The 12,963-nt window shown below is 49.3% G+C and overlaps 1 protein-coding gene across 5 annotated transcripts in view; it reads left to right on the top strand.

Moving 5' to 3' along the window:
* Positions 1-4,858: 4,858 nt before the first annotated feature.
* Positions 4,859-12,963, top strand: part of IL1RAP (interleukin 1 receptor accessory protein) — a 102,465-nt gene continuing 94,360 nt past the window's right edge. For 4 of the 5 annotated variants that reach the window (XM_081007479.1, XM_081007481.1, XM_081007482.1 and 1 more), the window contains exons 1-2: positions 4,859-4,966; positions 6,990-7,129. The gene's annotated coding sequence lies outside the window, so the exon portion shown is untranslated. Of the gene's footprint in view, positions 4,967-5,040; positions 5,361-6,989; positions 7,130-12,963 lie in introns of those variants that run through there. The other variant, XM_081007480.1, reaches the window with a different exon arrangement.

The raw sequence follows: 12,963 nt of genomic DNA, 5'->3' as shown, positions 1-12,963 counted from the left end.
TCACCCATATATGCATAACTTCTAGTGTGGCAGAACAGAAACTATGGAACTCCCTGCCTCTTGAAATAAGGGAGGTGCCTTCACTGTACTTTTTTTGGCGTCCGATGACAAAATAGTTGTTTCGACAAGCCTACTCAGATGTTTAGAAAGTTCACTCAAGTTTGAATATGTTTTAGTATCTGAAGAAGTGTGCTTGCACACGAAAGCTCATACCAAGAACTAACTTAGTTGGTCTTAAAGGTCCTACTGGAAGGATTTTTTTTATTTTAGTCTATTGTTATCTTCACTTGTTGAAAGTTTTGAACTACTGTGCTTAATTTACTGTGTTCTTTTTTGTAAACCACTTTGGCATGTTGTTCTTGTTTTCAATCATGCTTTGTAAATTTTATGAAATAATGAGAATTTAAAAATAAGTGTTTCTCTTCCTCTGAATTCAATTGCCCAAATAAGGTATTGACATGTGTTTGTGGAAAAAAAGTAGAGAGTAAGGGGGTTAGTTTCTAAAGGCAACAATGTGAAGCAACAGCTTGCCCAACTTTGATACTTCACATCCTGCTTTCTAAAACAAATAAGCATTTCCAAATGCAACCTCTTCGCCGCCCCCTCCCTACCAATGAGAAGTCAGCAAAAGTTTGAAGAAAAAAATTCCTCAGAGTCTCATTTGAGCTGTAGTTATGACACGCCACAAGAAACTCTTTCTGTTCCACTGTTCCAGATAACAGGGGAAATGGGGAACGGGAGTCTTGCAAAATGATCAAAAGCATTGCATATTATTATACGTAGAGGAAAGTGCGGAGAAGGAACGGCTGTCAGTCCTTTGGGGGAAAAGAGTGAGCGGATCATTAATGGTGCCGGCGGATCCACATTTCACTATCGGATGCCTGGGATTAATTGATGCCTTCGCTGCTTCTGGCTGTTTCAGGGAGGGCGTGTGTTGCAAAAACATCTGCCCACCTCTGGATTCAGCAGCTAGAGCCTATGCTTTGCATGGAGAAGAACATCTCAAGTTCCGTCCTCAATGGCATCTACCGGTAGGGCTGGGAGAAACCTCCCTTGGAAACTCTGCAGAGCTAGATGAGCATTAGAAGAGGCGGCTGGGTCAGGCCAGTGGTCCATTGAGTCCAGCATCCTGTTCTCACAGTGGCCAACCAGATGTAAACCTGCAAACGGGATCTGAGCACCAGAGCCCTCTCCTCATCAGTGGTGAAATAAATAAATTAAGGGCTTATATATATAATAAAGGTAAAGGTAAAGGTATCCCTGCCCGTACGGGCCAGTCGTGTCCGACTCTAGGGTTGCGTGCTCATCTCGCTCTAGAGGCCGTGAGCCGGCGCCGTCCGAAGACACTTCCGGGTCACGTGGCCAGCGTGACGAAGCTGCTCTGGCGAGCCGGCACCAGAGCAGCGCACGGAAACGCCGTTTACCTTCCCGCTATAAAGCGGTACCTATTTATCTACTTGCACTTAAGGGTGCTTTCGAACTGCTAGGTGGGCAGGAGCTGGGACCGAACGATGGGAGCTTACCCCGTCGCGGGGATTTGAACCGCCGACCATACGATCGGCAAGTCCAAGGCACTGAGGTTTTACCCACAGCGCCACCCGCGTCCCTATATATATATAATAAATGTTCATAAATGTACCAAGCAAACACGTACATAAATATATAAACCACATGTCTGAAGCAGCACAGGAGGGCAGTCCTGAAACCATTTTGACTCCCAAACTGACCAAATGTTTTCTCTGCAAGGACAAAGTCAAATGGAAAAGCCTCCCCATTGTCTTTTCCTTCACAAATCCTGTCTTAAGGGTATGTCTGTGTATGAATAGGGTGAGCCTGTGACCTGGCTTTCAGGAACTAAGTATTCGTCACTACAAAAGACTGGCCAGGCTCCCCAGGGTATCCAATCAAGCAAGCATTAACAGGTAGCCTGCCAGACAGGAGTTAAACAACGCACTCAGATTTCTGCTGTAGACCGCCCTTTCTGTGATGTAGGTATGATGTATCGGGGGGGTTGGGCTACACTTCTTCTGTGGTGTATGTATGATGTTTCTGGAGGTGCTCTTGGACTTCAGGGTGGGCAATTTAAAATGTCTATATAAGGGCGGACACACCTTCGTTCTGGGTTCTGGGCAACAGTTCTGGTTCTGGGCAACAGTTCAATAAAGATCAGGCTTACTAGCTGCTTTGCTTCTCAGTATTCAACTAAGATGGCGGCGCGTGTAGATGCTGCGGCTGGTTGCTCCTCAACTCAGAATTTGGCTTTTGTGTCCTGCCAAAATAGACTTGTTTATAGTCGGCAGGACATGTTATCTATTCGGCTAGGATCTGTCCTGGAGTGTCAACACAAGGGGGCTTGTGAAGAAGGCGCAGCAGAGACTGTACTTTTTGAGAATACTAAGGAAAAACCATCTTCCGCAGAAACTGCTGCTTGCCTTCTATCACTGTGCCATTGAGAGCGTGCTCACTTATGGCTTATGTGTGTGGTACGGAAGCTGTACTACCCAGGACAGGATGGGGTTGTGCAGGGTTGTTAAGGCAGCAGAGAGCATTGTTGGCTGCCCACTCTCCACCTTAGAGCAGATTTATGCCACAAGGTGCCATAGGAAGGCACTGGACATAGTAAAAGATCCATCGCATCCTGGTCACTGTCTCTTCAAGCTCTTGCCGTCGGGACGGAGATACAGGACGATGAAGACAAGAACGAGCCGTCTTAAGAACAGCTTCTTCTCCAGAGCGATCTCAGCCCTGAATGGGAAGCCCGGACTTTGAAAGTCATCTAATCTCCCTTGCTGTATTATACTGTATTGATTAATTAGAGTTTTTATGGAGCAATCAAGTAATTTCGTTGTCCCCGAAGGGGGCAATGACAATAAAGATATTATTATTATTATTATTATTATTATTATTATTATTATTATATTCTCTGGTTGTCCTCTGTTATTTTCTCCGACTAATGGAAAACCTGCAAAGGACTCTATAAGGGCTCTTGTGTCCCCCATAAGGGAATAAGGGCAGATTTTCGTTTATTACAGTGGTTTCCAGCAACTAGTATTCATAAACATTGCTGCCTCCAACTGCAGAGGCAAGCACAGCCATCCTGGCCAATAGCCGCCAATAGCCCTCTCCTCCTCCATGAATTTGTCCAATCCTCTTTTGAAGCCTTCCAGGATGGTGGCCATCACTGCCTCCATGGGTGTAGCCAGGGGGGCAAGGGGGGAGGACAGCTGCCCCACAAAACAATACAAATCAATACAAATTGAAGGTTCTGCTCCCCCCAACAAAAGCCTGCCCCCGTATTCCTGGCAGTGCCCATGACTACCTCCTGCAGGAAGGAGTTCCATAGTTTGACTTCTTCCTCTTTCTTTGGTGATCCCTTGTAGCCAAGTAAGATTGTCTTCTATAAACACGGTTTTAAAAGTGAGTCCGTAAGTGACTGTGGAGGCCAATTCTGGATCCACACATCCTTCCACAGTGGGGACATTGGTTTCCGGACAGGAGTTGATCACAGTGTGGATTTGCCAAGCGTGCCTTCCTCTTAGCACGTGTCTCCCTTGCGTCCTGAGTTCGAGTGTCTTCAAAGCCCACGACTCCTTTGGTAAAGGCTGTTCTCCAATTGGCCAGTGTTTCCCAATTGTTGGTGTTTATACTACATTTTGGGACGTGGGTGGCGCTGTGGGTTAAACCACAGAGCCTAGGACTTGCAGATCAGAAGGTGGGCGGTTCGAATCCCCGCGACGGGGTGAGCTCCCGTTGCTTGGTCCCTGCTCCTGCCAACCTAGCAGTTCGAAAGCACGACAAAGTAGATAAATAGGTACCGCTCCAGCGGGAAGGTCAACGGCGTTTCCGTGCGCTGCTCTGGTTTCACCAGAAGCAGCTTAATAATGCTGGCCACAGAACCAGGAAGCTGTACGCAGGCTCCCTCGGCCAGTAAAGCGAGATGAGTGCCACAACCCCAGAGTCAGTCACGACTGGACCTAATGGTCAGGGGTCCCTTTACCTTTTTATACTACATTTTAAAGATTTGCCTTGAGACAGTCTTTAAACCTTGACTTTATTTTGCTTGTCCTGAATCTTCCACTTTTCACTGTCCTCGAATGTCCTCAAGTTCTAGTGTTAGGAGACAGGGAGAAAAACTTCTCTCTAAGCACTTTCCCTGTGCTATACCTAACTTTACACATTTCTTTCTGCTGCTGTGGTCAGTCTAGAAACTCCACTTCCAGGCTCCTTGGTTGGGCGTTGATTGACAGCTGCCTCTTAGGACTTCTGGCCTGGGGCTGGGGGGGAGGGCGGCCTTGGGGTGGGCCAAACTCTGACCCAAGCTAATCTTATGTACATAAATAAAAAGCAAATCAAGAGTTAACCAACAATAAGTTTCTGGTCCTGCGGGCCAAGGAGCCGGGTTTAAACGCAGCTCAGTGACAGCTGACGTGCAGCAGATCCCATATACTTACTCCAGAGGAGGCTGACAGCAGCAAAAGGCAAATATTGCAGCGGGCAACACTTTGTACTTAGTAGATCTTATTACGGTCAAAGACCAGCTCACTTTGTACTTAGTAACTGGTTTTTTGTTTTTGTTTTTTAATGCAATAAAGTTTGCATTTTTTTAAAAAAAGGAATGCACTTAGCAGGTCGCGCAATCAGAGCATCTGGGAGGCGGCTCGCGCCCTCCGGGGGGGTCAAGGCGGGCCGTGCCGCGCACCTCCCCTTCCCCTCGCGCATCTGGAGGAAGGCGCCGCCCCGGCCTCCGCCTCCCCGGCCGCCTGGAGCGCCACCCCGGCCCGGCGCCGCCGCTCCGCCCCGCTCCGCCCCTCCGGCCGCCCGCTGCTTTGCATACCGCCACGTCACTGCCAATCAGCGCGCCGGAGAGGCGAATGGGGGGCCGAAGGAGGCGAGCGAGGCGGACCGGCCGAGGGAGCCTTTCTCCGTCAGCAGCGCGGCAGCCGCGAGGGCGCCCCCGGAGGGCGAGGTGAGCGAGGCCGGGAAGGGCGCGAGGGGGGCGGACGACGGTTCGGCCGAGGAACCCTTGCCGGGCTCCGGGCCGGGGGTGCCTGCGCTGCGCTGCGCGGGGCAAAGCCGGGGCGCTTCGGGTCTTGCCCGCTGCCGCTCGACGGCGCGGAGTCCGGGCAGGCGAAGGGGATCCGGACCCGGAGGAGTTAATCCGGAGTAGCCCCCCAGGTTCACACGGGAGGGAGGCAGAGCCCCCCCGGATCGCAGCTCCGGGGCAAAGCGCCTGCCCTCCAAGGTCCCGGGTTCAAATCTCGGTTGCGTCTCCGGAAGGGCGGGGAGAGAGGCGCCTTGCCTGGAATCCCGGAAAGCCGCTGCCGGCCCGTGCAGGCATCACTGAACCAGGCGTAGCAAAGGTCGGTTTCTGGCTCCTACGCCGGTGTCAACGGCGAGCGATCCTCGGGAAGGGCTCTGCGTTGCGCAGCGCCCGGAGGCTTCCAGGCACGGCTGGGTGCTGGTTCCGTGGTTCGGTTCGGGGAGAGAGATGCGCTGCTTCGGGTCCCGTCCTACCTCTCCGGGCTGTCGTCTCGCCAAATCGCGCCAGGCTCCAGTTCCGTCCTTGCGCCCTTTGGAACACGTTTATTTTTTCCAAGAAAACCGGATTGCGAGCGCAGGGGCTCCGATCCGGAGAGGGTAACGCGGGGGAGACTTTAACCCCCTTCCCCTCCTCTCCCTCCTACGAGATCGGGATCCGATCGCGCTTTGGGGTTTCTGTCTGTTTGGAGAGTCAGAAGGATGCGCCCGGCTCCTGCGCCAACTTGCCGAGAGCCTTCCCCGCCTCCGGTGCTTCCTGGTCGGCGGCTCCGAGCTGGAGCGCCGCGCGCTGGAACAGCCACCCGGAGGATGGAGGCGGCAGCTGCGCTCGGACGGTCCCTGCTGCTTGGACAGCTGCCAGTCTTCCCTTCTCTCCCTCCCCCTTCTCCCAAATCGCCTAGGATAGGAAGGGGAATTAATGTTAACCGAAGGAACGTCAGGCTGCAGGGTCCCATCAAAGAGGGCTTTCTCGGTAGTGGCGCCAGATGTCAAGGAAATCAACAGCTATCTGACTTTTAGAAGACATCTGAAGGCAGCCCTGTTTAGGGAAGTTTTTCCATGTCTTATGTTTTGTTGTATTTTTAATATTTTGTTGGAGGCCGCCTGGAGTTTATACCACATGGGCAGGGTATAAATACATTATATTATATTATTATTATTTATTAAGGCCTGGCTCCTCCAGCATCCTGGTCTGACAGTGGACAGCCAGATGCCCCCCCACCCCCAAGCAGGACCCTAGCGGGATAATAATAATAATAATAATAATAATAAATTTATATTTATACCTCGCCCTTTCCTGTTCAAAAATCGGGCTCAGGGCGGCTAACAACAAATTTAAAACACTTTAAAACACTTAATTATAAAAGCAGCATAAAATACAGTATAAAAACATGAATAACAAATTCAAAAATCAAAAATCAATTAGATAATCCCCAGGGCTAGCTGGCTGAATTGGTCCTCCTTGGGCCAGCGAGGAGGCCAGGGGAGAATTAATAACAGCTCTTATTTCCTGCACTTGGGGGTCATCTCGCCTGTGATTCTGACAAGCAGCTTCCTGGGGGCAGTGCAATGTTTGCCAGAACCTAAGTGCTTGCAGGATGAGGCCACAGGCCCCTCTAGCCCAGCATCCTGTTCTCAGCCAGATGCCCATGACAAGCAGGATCCGAGCACCGCAGCCACTTTCCCCTTCTGGTTTTTCCAGCGACTGGGGCTCAGCAACATTGCTGCCTCTTACCATGGTGGCAGAGCAGAACCATCGTGGGCTGGCAGACATTGATAGCTTCCTCCTCCTTCTCTGTGGATATGTTTCCCTTCCTCCAGCGCAGTTTCCATCACTGCTTTCTGCGGCAGCGAGTTCCAGAGTTTCCACTTTTGAAGGCAGGCACATGTTCTTGCCGTCCGAATCATACCACATGGGGAAGACTAACTCCCGTTGCTTGCCTTTGCTACAGGGTGGAAGCAGGAGGAGGCCTGTTCAAAAACAGCAGCGAGGCTGCAGATGACCCCCCTCTCTGTGGAGGAGCATCTATATCATGCTTTCAAGCCCTTGGAGGGTTTTGTGTTTGTGACCACGAAGATCTTCAACTGCAAGGTAGGCCAGTGTGATTATTGTCCTGTTACAGGTGGGGGGGGGGCAGGTGCTCTGGGGGCAAGAGGGCAGTGGCTTGCTTAAGGATGGTGCCCAAGAGAGATTTGGCCCGGAGGACCTTAATTCCAGCTCCCCTTTCTTAGCTGTGTCTCTGTGCCACCAGCCGCTGGACTCCCGACAGCTTCTGAGAACCAAAATGGCAAACTCTGCAAGGATGAGGCACACGTGGTTCTCCAGGTGTTACTGGACCACAACCCTCATCATCCCTTGAATTTAGCTGCCTGGCTTGGGACTAAAAGGGGGGGGGGCAAATAAAAACCCTCCTCCCCGCACCCTTTAGCCTTCCTGGCTTTTCTTAGCCTCTAAAGAACCAGCCACTGTTGCCTGTCTTTGCACCATGTGTTTTGCCTTGGCGTAGATCTTTTAGGTTCTGTGGTTTTTTGTCTTTTCCGGCAATGTTTTTACTGTCTCGCCGATCCTCGTGCAGATTGCCTTGAGTACCTTGTTCATTGCGAAGGTGATTCCTAAGTTTTGAAAACAAACAAACACACACGTTTTTCCAGCTGCCTGTGGAGAGCTTTCCAAGTACCTGTAGGGTAGCAGCTTGAGATCAACAGTGAACATAAGAACTGATCGCGAGTAGAGTTGCTTCTGACTTCATTGGGATTAATTTGCACTTTCTTTCTGAGCAAACACAGGCTCCTTACCACTGGGTTGTTTTAAACTTGGTATCGTTTGATGTTTGTTGTCCTGGGTTCGTTTGGGAAGAACGGTAGGATAGAAATTTAATGCATAATAATAAATAACGTCTTGTCCCCTAGAATCAGACTCTCTCTCCCCCACCCCCCTTCCTACATACCTTTCCTCTCCTAGCTTTTCCTGACTGACCTTCATTTGTACATCTTGCAGGCAAGGCCTGTTCCAACTTTTAATTTTTTGTACCTAGCAATTTCAGACACGTTAAATGATGCCTGGTTAGGATCACGTGGAACTTGATGTTTCGAAGAGGAGTGGATGTGATAAGGAGATAGATTGCTATCTCCCAACCTAATCAGACCCCTAATCAGAAACAAAGTCATTTCCCTTCCAAAAACCCGGAAGCTCACTTCTTTTAAAAACTAGCCTCGTGAGCTTCAGAAGCCAAGTAACTCAGACAATTGGGTGTGTGTATGTGTGTGTGTGGCACAAGGAAGGGAGACCATTTTCACTGCATTGGCTTTTCAGGGTGAGTTTAGGCATTGCTGAATGTGACTCAAGTATTGTGTGGAGGACTCCCTGGTCCTGAATGGGGTAACTGTGCCCCCGAAGGACCAGGTGCGCAGCCTGGGAGTCCTTCTGGACTCACAGCTGTCCATGGAGGCGCAGGTCAAATCTGTGTCCAGGGCAGCTGTTTACCAGCTCCATCTGGTCCGCAGGCTGAGACCCTCCCTGCCCGCGGACTATCTGGCCAGAGTGGTGCATGCTCTAGTAATTCCTTTCTTGGACTACTGCAATGCGCTCTATGTGGGGCTCCCTTTGAAGGTGACCCAGAAACTACAACTAATCCAGAATGCGGCAGCTAGACTGGTGACTGGGAGCGGCTGCCGAGACCACATAATAACAGTCTTGAAAGACCTACATTGGCTCGCAGTACGTTTCCGAGCACAATTCAAAGTGTTGGTGCTGACCTTGAAAGCCCTAAACGGCCTCGGCCCAGTAGACCTGAAGGAGTGTCTCCACCCCCATTGTTCTGCCCGGATGCTGAGGTCCAGCTCCGAGGGCCTTCTGGCAGTTCCCTCACTGTGAGAAGCCAAGTTACAGGGAACCAGGCAGAGGGCCTTCTCGGTGGTGGCACCTGCCCTGTGGACCGCCCTCCCACCAGATGACAAAGAGAAAAACAACTACCAGACTTTTAGGAGACATCTGAAGGCGGCCCTGTTTAGGGAAGCTTTTAATGTTTGATACATTACTGTATTTTAATATTTTGTTGGAAGCCGCCCAGAGTGGCTGGGGAAGCCCAGCCAGATGGGTGGAGTATAAATAATAATAAAAATTATTATTATAAATGTATATACTGCCTTTACCTCCAACTAGAACTCAAGGCAGCTTCCACGCATTAAAGCAATATGGATAAAATACTGGACTACTGCAATGTGCTCTGTGTGGAGCTTCCCTTGTGCTTGATCCAGTGCTTGCAGTTAGTGCAGAATGCTGCAGCGCGATTGCTGACAGGAGGGAGGCCTTGTCAGCAAATGACACCTGCGCTCAGAGTCCTGCGCTGTTTCCGAATTGCTACCGGGCCGAGTTCAAGGTGTTGCTGTTGGGGTCAGCATCCCACATGCGTCCACCGCATTGCTTGGGTGGGTAGAATTAGCACTGCCACAGCTGCCATGTAATTCCCATTCCACATCTCTAAGGAACTTGTTCTTTTAGTCTGGCAGCCCCTGCCTATTCTCTGGAACTCCCTGCCTATTGATATCAAGCAGGCGCCTTCGCTGTACTCCTTTTGGCACCTGCTAAAAACATTCTTGCTTAGACAAGCCTACCCAAAGGCTTAGAAAGTGGAGGTAATTTTAGTTTGTTTACCTTTTTAACATGTGTATGTTTTAAAGTATGATATATATATATTTTCTTGGTTTCATTGTTCTGTCCTTTGGTAAACTGCTTTGAGATGTATTGTTTCTTTGAAACAAATGAATGAAATCCATAGCCAGCGCTTCAAACGGAGCCTGGAAACAGGTAGCCGGTGAAGCTTTTGCAACAGGAGAGTCATGTGCCCCTTGTAATGAGAGAATGAGCAGGTCTTGCTGTGGCTGCGTACCTTTGCATGACTTAATAATAGTGCTCTGCATTTTTGACATTTCTGCCGTGCTGCTTGTGTGCTTGCAGTGCTCTGTGCACAGCTCCCCAGATTCCAAAGTGATGGAGGTTGGTTTGGGGTGAAAGCAGCCAGAAGTGCTCCTTGCGGCTTCTTAGTGGATTCCAACTTGCGCTCCCAATGTGTTACCAGCAGATTTGATTTGCGTGGACTTGGCTGGGTCTTGCATTAGCTCTGCCAATGGGGCGTGGCTCTGCCTTGCAGCTCCTCACTTTGCATATGAGATTTTTCAGTGTATAAGACTAGGTTTTTTCCGTTAAAAAAGTCATGCTAAAAATGGGGGTCATCTTATACATTGGTAGTGCATAGGGCAGGCGTTTGATTGGTTGCTGCCATGGCTGTTAGCGGCCATTGTGCATGCTACTGGTTGCTACGTCAATGGGTGGTGTTGATTAGCTGACGCTGCGGCAATTGGGCATGCGATTGGCAGCTTCTTCCGACGAGGGGACAGCCGAGAGGCGGATTTAGTGATGCTCAACAACTCTGTGCCATCTCCCCCCATTTTCCTAAATTTGAGTCCCCCCAAAGAGGGGCGTGTTATACACGGAAAAGTACGGTATATATTTACTGTCTGCTCAGTACCTCTGGATGCGAACGGGATCTGTTCCGGAGCCCCGTTCACATCCTGAGTAGAACGCAACCTGTGACTGTGTGTGCGCGGGTCGTGATTCACCGCTTCTGCGCATGCGCACGAAGTCATTTGAGCATCTGTGCATGTGCGAGCGGCGAAACTCGGAAGTAACCCATTCCGTTACTTCCGGGTTGCCGCAGAGCGCAACCTGAAAACGCTCAACCTGAAGCATACAGTGGTACCTTGGGTTACATAGACTTCAGGTTATACACTCTTCAGGTTACAGACTCTGCTAACGCAGAAATAGTGCCTGAGGAGGAGGCCCCATTAGCTAAAGTGGTGCTTCAGGTTAAGAACAGTTTCAGGTTAAGAACGGACCTCCGGAACGAATTAAATACTTAACCTGAGGTACCACTGTATTTAACCCGAGGTATGACTGTACTGTCTCCCACTTTATCCATGTGATGAAGAGGACTCTGCCCTAGAAAAGTGAACTGTCGAAATAGAATCATAGAATCATAGAATCATAGAATCATAGAGTTGGAAGAGACCACAAGGGCCATCGAGTCCAACCCCCTGCCAAGCAGGAAACACCATCAGAGCACTCCTGACATATGGTTGTCAAGCCTCTGCTTAAAGACCTCCAAAGAAGGAGACTCCACCACACTCCTTGGCAGCAAATTCCACTGTCAAACAGCTCTTACTGTCAGGAAGTTCTTCCTAATGTTTAGGTGGAATCTTCTTTCTTGTAGTTTGGATCCATTGCTCCGTGTCCGCTTCTCTGGAGCAGCAGAAAACAACCTTTCTCCCTCCTCTATGTGACATCCTTTTATATATTTGAACATGGCTATCATATCACCCCTTAACCTCCTCTTCTCCAGGCTAAACATGCCCAGCTCCCTTAGCTGTTCCTCATAAGGCATCGTTTCCAGGCCTTTGACCATTTTGGTTGCCCTCCTCTGGACACGTTCCAGTTTGTCAATGTCCTTCTTGAACTGTGGTGCCCAGAACTGGACACAGTACTCCAGGTGAGGTCTGACCAGAGCAGAATACAGCGGCACTATTACTTCCCTTGATCTAGATGCTATACTCCTATTGATGCAGCCCAGAATTGCATTGGCTTTTTTAGCTGCCGCGTCACACTGTTGGCTCATGTCAAGTTTGTGGTCAACCAAGACTCCTAGATCCTTTTCACATGTACTGCTCTCAAGCCAGGTGTCCCCCATCTTGTATTTGTGCCTCTCATTTTTTTTGCCCAAGTGCAATACTTTACATTTCTCCCTGTTAAAATTCATCTTGTTTGTTTTGGCCCAGTTCTCTAATCTGTCAAGGTCGTTTTGAAGTGTGATCCTGTCCTCTGGGGTGTTAGCCACCCCTCCCAATTTGGTGTCATCTGCAAATTTGATCAGGATGCCCTTGAGTCCATCATCCAAGTCGTTGATAAAGATGTTGAATAAGACCGGGCCCAAGACAGAACCCTGTGGCACCCCACTAGTCACTCTTCTCCAGGATGAAGAGGAACCATTGATGAGCACCCTTTGGGTTCGGTCAGTCAGCCAGTTACAAATCCACTGAGTGGTAGCATAGTCAAGACCGCATTTTACCAGCTTCTTTACAAGAATATCATGGGGCACCTTGTCAAATGCCTTGCTGAAATCAAGGTAGGCTGAAATCAAAATAGATTCATTTGTCTTTAATGTGCCTCAATATGCTTTTTCTCTTTGGTTATATATAATCTCAATAGCTTTTACAACAACCCTGTGAAGTGGGCCAATGTTATCCTCCTCATTTCAAGTTGGGGGACTGAGGCAAAGGGGGATGGATTAAGACCCTCTGAAGAATTTGTAGTAAGCAATACATATCTGGAGAGCGCTTGACCTACAGACTTAAGCTGTGGGTGCCTGCCTAGGCATGTAGAATGTGGATGTACATTTTAATTCAGATTTTGGTTTATTAGTCAAGTTCTGTTTTGAATGATTTAAACAGTTTTTAAGGTTTAAATAGAGCAGTGTATAAATTCTTTAAAAGAAACAGACATTGTGGAAGTTTGTAAGTTTATGCATGGCATAAACTAGAACTGGGGGAAATGCAGTGAAACTGAACGCTGGAAGATTCAGGAAAGATAAATGAAAAGTCCTTCATGCAGTGCGTAGCCAAACTGTGGAACTCCCTGTGGAACAATCCAGAAGGCTTTAAGATTACTGCAATGCGTTATACATAGGGCTGCCTTTGTAGACGGTTTGGAAACTTCAGCTGGTGCAGAATTCAGCGGCCAGGCTTCTCACCAGACCAAGACAGTCTGAGCATATTGCACCTATCCTGGTCCGACTGCACTGGCTCCCAATTAGTTTCCGGGCCCATTTCAAAGTGCTGGTTTTGACCTTTAAACCTTAAACGGCTCAGGACCGC

Source organism: Podarcis pityusensis, assembly GCF_964106645.2.
Source record: "Podarcis pityusensis genome assembly, chromosome: 5".
NCBI lineage: Eukaryota > Metazoa > Chordata > Lepidosauria > Squamata > Lacertidae > Podarcis > Podarcis pityusensis.
The sequence above is the reverse complement of the archived record's forward strand: the minus strand, read 5'-3'. Positions and strand labels throughout refer to the sequence as shown.